Source organism: Hetaerina americana, unplaced genomic scaffold, assembly GCF_022747635.1.
Source record: "Hetaerina americana unplaced genomic scaffold, ioHetAmer1.1.p SCAF_6, whole genome shotgun sequence".
Lineage (NCBI taxonomy): Eukaryota > Metazoa > Arthropoda > Insecta > Odonata > Calopterygidae > Hetaerina > Hetaerina americana.
The window spans coordinates 52,533,441-52,544,083 of NW_027287205.1; positions in this window are offsets into that span (position 1 = coordinate 52,533,441).

Below are 10,643 nucleotides of genomic sequence, written 5' to 3' on the forward strand. Positions count from 1 at the left end.
TATAAAGCAGTGCCTATTGAACATAAAAACAGCAAATAATATTTTCCTGCACAAAATGAAACGTTTCATAAAAATTATAAAAACTCATGCGTAGAGTTTACTAATTTGCGGGTGTAAAACTTGAGCGAAGGCATACGTAGGTGAGAGAAGACAAAAGACGATGTAAATGTGATGTGAGAGAAGAAAAATGAATATGAAATATTTTGAATTATAAATGAAGTATTTTGAAGAGTAAAGAGAAGTCTATACCAGAGACGCTCATAAGAGATAAGGGAAAGTAGACGCATCTTCATACATGATTTCTAGCTGAAGGCCATTGAAGGATAAATCGAGGGAAAGAAAACAGAGGAAACCCAAGGATGAATTATGAGAAAGAGATCTAGAAGATGCCTGCGCAAGAACCTATGAATGAAAAAGAATGAAGAGATTTCCAGGTTATAAGATATGGCAATCAAAAATCAATCATCGTTGTTAATACCTATGGTGATATATAACTTGATGCATTTCTTTCTATTATTTGTGGATTATTAAAAAGCTAGTAAATCGTTCTTGAGAAAATTTTGCGAGAGTAAAAAGGTTAATAAAATGAAATTGAGATATGGACTAATATCACACGCATCATACGTCGTTAGCAAATAAATAAGCAGTCACAAGTAGTAGTAAAAGACTAGTCAGTAGAAGTAGAAGACTAGTAGTAGAAGACTAGTCAGAGGACACAAATACTTACGAAAATAGTTCCATGGCTATATGTGTAGTACCTTACAAAACTGGAGCACCGTGTAAGTAGTCGAATAACACAGTTTATAATTGGTCACATTGAAGAATTACATACTTAAAGGTAAGTCTAATATAAAAACTCTGGCGAGAGCATGGATTATTTACTATTTTTATAGAGGAATAACTGCGGCAGCTGTTGCTTACATCGTTTACGGTCATACGCCAGCGAAATATTGTATGAACATATGATTGACGAAAAAATAATTTCTTAGCTGAGTGTATAAGATAATGGTTTGTGAGCATTGCATAAAAGACAGCGGATTATTAATATTAATTAAAAAATTAAATAAAGTTCTCTGCATCACTTAAAGCTTTCTACAGCCAAATTTCTCAGATTTCTCTCCAATCCTCTCTCTCTCTGAAAGAAGCTTGGGTAATTTCATTTCAGTAGGAGTTGTGAGGCGGGGTTGACCAGTGAGCAGAATGTTCAGCCCCGGGTTTGGTTATAAATACCCCAGCTAAATGCATCATGTTTTGTGATTTTCATGGCAGGAGAACTTTCCGAGACACCACAGGTGAGAAAAAAGAAACCCTCCCCATTTTGAATACATGAATCCCACGCGTCACATGGCTTAGCACCAGTCGATCTCTACTTACAACGATTCGACCAACCGGTTTTAAGTTGGGGATAGTGATTTTATTTACTGTAGAGATTAAACTGAATGGCGAGGTGTGAATACAGGGTGGAGTGATTTCTTTTTTTGTACTTATATCTTGTTTTAAGACTGTCCTCCGCCACAAAACACTCTAAATATTTCTTATTTATAATGGTAATTGGAACTGGAACTAGTGGCATTCGATGCGCTCTAATAATCAGTTCACCCGTTTCACATCTGACGCGTGCGTTGGTTAAATGCTATTTTGAAAACAAAGGACACCATTCGGGTACGTACTGCTCTTAATATGCAGACAATTGGAAATTAAAATTGGCACCACACAAAAATATTTTATTGGATTGTCAAGTACACTATGATGTATTTGGTGCCTTTATGGGAACTATATGGCTTTCTTTATCTAATGGTGAGATAAAAAAATATCCTGAATGAGCTTTAGCATGTCAATATTTTTACGTCATTATTTTAAATAATACGAACACATGAGCTGGTGTAATTGGCTTTCATTGTCAAGAAAGAAGAGAGTTGGTTTATAATTCGCATTTCGTTTCTTTTCCCCGTTCGTCTTGATTTAGTAGATTTTATTTAACTACATATTTTAGCAAAGATCGCCTTAGTTCGTGAGCTACCTAAACCGTCGAAGAATCTAAAAAATTATGAAATTAATTCTAATGAATCAATCTGGCTAATCATAAATTCAATAATGCCAAAGTGTATGCATATGTCTATCATGATCGCTATAAGGATATAGACTCTCTTACGATGTTGACTGCCGGATGAGTGGGTCATGAGCAAATAAACTGGATTTAAATTACCAAATAAATCTGGCAGTTCGCAATTGTATAAATATTTTCAAAAATATGGAGCAAATACTGATGATAAACGTAATTGTAATTACTGCTATTTTGGCATGTTTCTCTTGAGGAAGAGAAAAGGTTTTAGATTTCCCTTGGAGCTGGGAAGGCATGATTGCGTGATTTCGTTGGGGATCGCGAAAAACGTCTGTCCATTTGGCAGCAAACATCGTAAGTAATTCATGCTCGCCCTCTTTCTCCCTCCTTTTACTGCCCCATCCTACCTTAACTTTAAGATTGCGTCAGGCACCTCGAAACGTGCTTAACATTCCACCCACTGCGACGGGGATGTCGAGGTCGAAGAGAACTGGCAATGGTAAGTCAGCGGACTGAAGGGAGTAGGGGAAAAAGCAACTACTAAAAATGCCTTTTTCCGCATGAGGCGAAACGCTCGCCATGAGGCTAGAATAACATAATCCTGCAAGTAAGGAAACACTCGACAAAGCACATCTGGAGCGTGCTCTTCGGTGGGAGTGTTTCTTGTACGATAAAAAAAACTTTAACATTACACCGGAACGAAACCTGGGTCGCACTAAGTAAATATTCGCGGTTATAATAAGAAAAACCTGCTATAATGGTACAATGCCATGAAATGACATCTGTTATAATTTACCATGAAAATAATTAAATTTTGTAAATTATATAATAATAGTTTCAGCAGACTGAGGTGGATGATTGTGGGTATAGAGAATGAACGACGAAGAATTTTCATCAAGTTTAAGTAAAAAACGAATTCCACAGAAAACCTCCTGAGCAAGTATCACTTGGCTTACAATCTTCCCAAAAACATTTGAGACAATTACATTTGAAAAATATTGTTGGAGACAATTTGAGTGGATTAATAAGAATGAAATTCACGAACAAAATGGAGTTTCATACTTTGAACAAATGATAGGCATAACAACGGAGTAGAGGTTTGACAATATCCGTATTAATATCAGTTGAAAATGAAAATAAATAATGTCATTTATTTAAGATAGTACTTTTGTACACGATTCTTTTTGTTAATTTTTTACTTTATAAAAACAATATTGCGTTCTTTATAAATGTGATGTAAGGATTGCATTTTTGACAAACTTGCTATTCGGCTTTCAGTCATTAAGTCAGATTTTTAGTGTATAGAATGTTGTTTATTTTAAGCCAATTATCCGAAGGGTCTTAATTTGCCTTCAAAAAATTTGAATATAATAGCGAAGTTTCTCCACATTAAAAATACCTTTGTGATATGAACGAGGAGTTTTCATAGGCAGATTTTACCTCTTGTTTTTGTAAAAATATAAATTTAGAAAATTTTCATATATAATTTCAAAACTTTTATCCAGTAATAGCAGTGTTATGATTGTAGGTTGGCTGAGTATTTGCATTTCAATTCGTACATAATCCTGCCGATACTTGTCTTCAAGGTATACTTAATCTCACTGTGATTGTGTCTTTCTTCTCCCAAATTTTAATTTCGATTTTCTTTCCCTATTGTAATGCATAACCTGCTCATTAAACCCTTCGCTGAGATAAATACCTACATATATGTAATATTAAAATAGTTAACTCTGTAGATGGTGGCATCCAGTTTTGACGCTCAGTGTATCATTTTAATTTCGCTTGATTAAAACATCCTGATGTTATAAACAGAGACACCTCCTGAGATCACCAGTAGAAAGAAACAGAAGTACAACAAGAATGTACTTTATATACTTCATGAATTTTGAGAAAATGATCCAGGGAGTAAACTAGTCAAAATTGAGAAACATTGCATAGAAAGTAGGATTAGAATGGAGGAATAGACGACTTATCGGGAACCTGTTCATGTTCCCAGGCTGCACAGAGGCGGATAGCAATGGAGAGTCGCAATGAGCAGCGCTAAGCAGGGTGTGAAACATGGATGTCAATTGTCGCCTGTCCTATTCAATATACATGGCCTATTATAAAGCGTAATTCGTATAATTTTATTATGCCACGATTATCCATGTCAGCGCGGTAAAATAGGTGCGAAAATGTGGTGGGGGGGGGGGGGTATGTCATTCCATCGCAGTCGGCCACCAGTTTGCTTCGAGCAGTCTGAGCGGAAAGACGTGCCTCCGCGTGAAATGTGTTTTTCGGCCTTGTAACACAACGCGATGGAGCGTCCGCTTGCACAGCGATACGCCATCATGTTTTGCGTGCAGCCGGAAAATAATGCACCCGAAACATTTCAGATGCTTCAAGAGTCCTTCAAAGATGACTGCATTTCAAGGTCGCCGTCCGAGAGTTGGAACAATGCGTTCAAAGAGGGAAGGGAAGAGGTCGCCGACGGACCCTGTTCTGGACGCCCAACAACGGTCAGAAACGACGAAAACGTGAATCGTGTGCGATAAATTTTGAGTTCCGACCGTCGATTGAGCATCCAGAAAATTGGAGACACCCTACACATGTCCACATTTGCGGTACATGGGATAGAATCTGAAAATGCGCAAGGTCTGCGTGAAGCTTGTGCCGAAAATGTTGACGGAAGACCGGAAAGAATTTCGACTTTCGCGCTGTCTAGAATTGTAGGATTTAATTCAAAATAAGCCACACTTTCTTAACTCTGTCGAAACCAGAGACGAATCCTGGACGTTCGAGTACGACCCAGAATCGAAAAGGCAGAGCAGCGAGTGGCATGCAAAATCATCCCCCGCCCCAAGAAAGCGCGAATGAGCAAGTGTCGCATCAAAACGATGCTCATTGTCTTGTTTGACATCCGAGGAATCGTCCACTTCGAGTTTGTACCGTAGGGAGAAACTGTCAGGTCAGCCTTTTATCTGGGGGTGCCCAAGAGATTTAAACGCCGGGACGCGTGCTGAGGGCTGGCATCAAAGACACAGTCAAGCTCCATGACAATACCCCCAGCCACACGCGCTTCATCGTAAACAACTTCCTGATCCGGAGAGCACCCCCCCCCTTCTCGGTGGTTCGCCAGCCCCCTTACAGTCCCGAATTGGCTCTGTGCCACTTTTTATTGTTTCCCCGACTGAAGAGAGAGCTGAAAGGAGAGCATTGGGAGACCGTGGAAAACATCCAAAGGCAACAACACAACGTTCCTGAGAGATACGAGATACGTTATGATAAATCAAGAAGGATTAAGTTGTGGGTTCATTAAGATGACTGATGATATGATTTTTAGAAAATGAACGGAAATATCATGCAATGAGTACAATTATAGTAAGAAATATTCTACGAAATTATAGTTGCATTATGACAGCAGTAATTATGTTGGATTTCTACAAGATACTCCAAATTCTGGGTTGATTTTTTAGTGCCAAATCTATTAAATCACCAAAACTTATGAATTGTAAATGCGCAACAATCAATACTGTTTTACGTGCCCCTTTCACAAACTTATATGTTGCGTCTTCCATTTCAATTTGCCACCTCATTTCAAATGCTATAATGTTTCGGTATGTGACTAATTTTTCAAAAAAAGACTTGAAAGGGTAATATTGTGTTGTTTAATAAATTTCAAGATCAAGACTTTGTTCTAGATCATTTTGAAGATAGTTCACTGCTACCTTTAAGATGAATGATATTGTAAAGCAGGCAGACACGAGTGATGGAGAGTAACCTCTCGACCTCACTTGGTAAGGAAGATTAAATTGAAAAAACTGATTGCAAAAAAATATTCAATCAAAAGAAGTGTTCAATTAAGTATAATGAATAATATAATTAGCAGTTAACTTTTACCTGAATATGCCATGCGAATTTTCTATCGATCATTTTCTGGATATTGCGCCGAAGAGTCAAGCCTCCTCCCAAAAAATGCCCCTGTAGGTACGAGCACTTGCATTAACTCAGTCAACAGGCATGCGTCTACAGGATGGCTTTGCTCTATCATCTATGTCCCAGTTCCATAAGTTAGGTAGGAAAGATAATTCACGAAACTTTACAACGGGATGTATAGTATGTGAACCTTTATTGCGATTCTATTATAAAAATCCAGGCTAGCATAAAAAAGAGCGTCCATTAGGATAAAAAATAGTAAATCGGAAAATTATGTGCAAAATAAAATCCACGAGTTTATGGACTAACTTCGGATAATTTTTAACAACACCTATTTTTGAATACTTACAATTCAATTTATAAAATATTTTCATCGCGTTCAAACGTACAAGAATTAATGCGTTTCAGACTAATGTATTATATTTTAGAATATGCGAATATAATGAATAAATATATTTTTGTAATCACTATATTTTTTGCTCTTCGCTTTTAATAATTCTAAGATAAGACCGGCGATCGAATGCACAGCGAGGACCAAAACGCGGGTCCTACGCAAATTTTTAGAAGAAAATAAGCTCACAAACAACTGGAAATAAAATAAAATTATCCCAGTCGTAATAGTAATTGGCTTCAATTAGCCCCTCCCATCATATTGACTCCAGAAATAAAGTCCGTTCAAAGCGCATCTTTTAATGTATTTCTCTCTTTCCTGCTCGCACTTCCCCTTCATATATTATACAGCACAACTTCGAAGTGTTTCCACCCCTGCTCCGCGAATACCCTGACATTTAGGAGTTCCGGATTAGCAGGACTCAGGGAACTCATTTTGGGCGGTTGTAACGGGGTAGCGGGGTGGCAAAGGCGCTTGCGGTTGTACGTGGGGTGGCAAGGGATTTTAACCATAACCGGCACAGGGAAAGCAACTGGCCCCCCTACCCTGATGTGTGAATTTCACACGCCTTCGGGCTTAGTACTGGGTGAACTCTACCATCAACTACCGAACCGACCTTCGGGTTGATTACTGTGTTTATGGGTTAATAATGCAAATTTAGAGGAGAGCACTGATAGACAATTCGTCCAAACATGGAGGAAGTTCAGGTATCAGGAAGGAAATCAAGTTAAACAAGTTCAGCATTTTATTTTTAAAAATCATGAACCAAAGTAAATTTTTGCGTTGACATTAAATTATCAAAAGATTAATTTTTTCACAAATTTTCATGTTTGCGACTATAAAATCATATCTCATAGCAATTAGATGAATGAAAAAATTTTCTCGTGTCTTTCTTCATTTTGAAGATTTAATTTTTTCAACATAGGTACTCGAAATAATTTAATGTGCATTTTTCCAGAAATTGAATCTCATGTGAGCCTGATAAGGAAATTTCAAATAATATTTTTGACACTTTTGCAAGTGTTGAGGATTCATTTGAAATGAACAAGCTTTGGGGTTGCGATTTATTCATCGTTAGGAAACAGGTTTTTATCAGGTCAATTAGTCCATCTAATAAAGCCGAGTATCGTCCCGTTTAATCCACCGGGAGTTAGAGGTTTTTTGCCGGGAAAAACCTACCTTTCATCTATAAAGAGTCTCCATAACTTTCACGATGAGCATAATTACCTTCAGGGTGCCTCTCTTCGGAGATTTATTCCGACAGTGATGAGCCAAGTATAAATCAAAAAAAGCAACAAACTTCGTATTTGTCGTGTTCAGCATTAGGTCTTTTCCTCCTCTCCGAATCCCGCTTCTTTCGTAGCAAATGGTGCGATGAAACAGCTCGTCATTTTATCATCTCCCGTCGAAAACTATTTTCCAGCTTACTCTCGGAGCACTTTATAGGGAGTGCATGTAAACTGTATGAGAGAGAACAAAAGAAAAAGTCTCATACCTCGAGACAATTCAACGGGGACACGGGCGGAAAGTGAAGTGACACGCACGGGTGACGGTCGCAGCGCTAAGCTACCAGATAGTTAGTTTGCCCGATGACGTCAGCCATTGCTGCTCCAGCAGTGGGGGGGGGAGGAATAGGGGACCAGGAATACCAGGGGTAGGGGTATTGTGAGGTGGAGTACGAGTTAGAGGAGATGAGAGGGAGGGAGAGAGAGAGAGGACGTTGTGCGTCCGTGAGTCACTGAATTATCTATGCTTAAGGTTTCCTCCCACTTTCAGCTGGTGATCTCGAGGAAAAAAACGATATGTCGTCAGTCCTAAACGCGACAGAATGGAAAACAAAACAGTGAGAGGATGTCTCGCGTGGCGACCTCTTGAAGAATCGCTCTAAAAAAGAATTGTGCTCGTTCCATCCTCTTCAGAGAGACGACGGGGAGCATACGTACCTAACGTGAATAGCTGCTGCACGCGTCGTGACCTCGGGTGCTTGGTTGCAGTTTCCTTACCATTGGCTCGAATTAATGGTGGGGTAGGAGTGGTGACGTCAGCAACACAGCACTCTAAAACCTCCTCGATATCCAGCGCTTATGGGAATTCCGTCGCTGAGGATGATTCATGAGCTGAAGATACTTAGGGTGTATCTTTTCATCTCATTAGGGACGACAGGTCACAGCCATAACCTTCACAATTGCGCTCAAATGCTTCCTCAAAACCCTTTCATTTTAATGATTATTATTGATAACTTTTTTTAATTTTTGGGTATTTATTCAATTTGTGTTAGCCATTCCATAAGCTTCAGAGAAACATGGAGTAAACCAATGATCTTCTTTTTTCTGATATTTTATAAGCTATAGAGAGCATTGGTGGAAGAATTATAATTTACTTCTATCAATTTATCGACCCAAAACTGAGCCTGAAGTGGATATTAATGCAGCGATGAGCTCAATATTAAAAATATCGAGTGTAATTTTTTTCGTTTTATCAGTTAGGAATTGGTTGTTACTGTGGAACGATATTAAATAAAAACCCTAATCCTAATTAGGAAATAAATATTATTTTCCTTCGTCATTTGGAACACTACTATTTAAAAATCCTATTTGATCACCGACTATGAATAAACAATGTAAGTTTTTAAATATTCATAATCACTATCTACATCTGATGATTGTTTCAATGCAGCCCTCCATCTGTCTCCTTATTATCCTCTTTCCCTTTCTCCCTGAGCAATCTTCCATCTATTATTTTAATTTAATTGATCTACTTCTCCATTTATGCTCTTCCATATTCTCCTACGTCAACCTTATTTTGCAGACTTCTTACTCTTCAAGTTTTCTTTCCCAATGTCTCTGATCTATTGTGCGCCACATCCCACTCGCATGCCTCCATGTTATGCATCCTTGTTTGTAAACTTATCTTCTTTGTGATTAGTTGTTGCTTCTCCCTGGTAAACACTTTATAACTTTGGCCAATACCCGCTTAACATGCTCCGAGCTTCCAGCGTCTCATACGAGGGTCATCCGGAAAGTAGTACCCGTTCGTGAAATAAAGACACAAAAGTAAATATTAACAAACATAAAAAATTTTATTTGAAAGAGGATACTTTAAACTACTTCTCAACATAATCTCCAAGCAAATTAAGGCATTTGTCATAACGTGTGACAAGTTTCTGTATTCCTGCTGCATAGTCCTTCGCCGCCAGCTCATTGAGATACGCGAGGGACCCATCTTGCACAAATTTTTGCATAATGCAGATGGTGTTTAACAATTTCATGAACAATTGTTCGAGAAACATTGGGAAAATGCTCACAGATGTCATCAATTGTGACGCGCCGATCGTTCCTCACGAATTCGTCAACTGAGCTCACCAGTTGGTCTGTAATGACAGACGGTCTCCCCGAACGCTCATCGTCGTGTGTGTTCCCCCTCCCCATGTTGAAGTTGCGACACCACCGCCGAACAGACGACTCGTCCATTACATTGTCTCCATACACCTCCTTTAATTGGCGATGAATATCACATGGGCGAACGTTTCTTGCATTGAGGAATTTAATCACTGCCCTCACTTCACAACTGGCGGCGTTCTCAATTTTTTTAAACATTGTAAACAATCACAGAAACAACACAGGCAATGCTAGCGTCACGCAACTTGGCTCAGAGAAGGCAGACAAGCCACTGAAGCTATCTGACCTCGTCCAGCGGCTACTCGCGTCGTCAGCACTTCATGCGGCACGAACGGGTACTACTTTCCGGATGACCCTCGTATTATGATACTTTCCAGGTTGGTGATAAATTCCACTTGCTCCGATTTCACTCCTGCCAACTCAACATCTCCTTTGAAATCTCACTTCCACATATTATGGCTTAAATTGTTTTATCTATTTTTTATTTTACCTCGGAATTATTTCGTCTATTGTGTTTTATGATACCGTTTTTCAACTGGATTTACTGCTGTACTTGTTATGTAATCTGCGAAATTGAGAATGCTAAATATTTACTCCATTCAACTTAATTTCTTCCATTCAAATTCCTTGTCCTTCTTACATTATCTTTTCCTATCTTTTCTATACTTCCTATCTATTCCATTTGAAATGAGCATTTGTAAGAAGAAGAGAATTGATGACGGGTACAAGGAGTAAGGACGCGAAGAAAATATTAGAAAAACCTTTGGAGTGGAGCGAAGCGGTTTATGGATGTAACATTGGTTTTTGAGTCAAATGAATGAGCTTAGATTAGAGGCTTTTGAAAATGTAATGTATTGGATAATTGAAAAAATTGAAA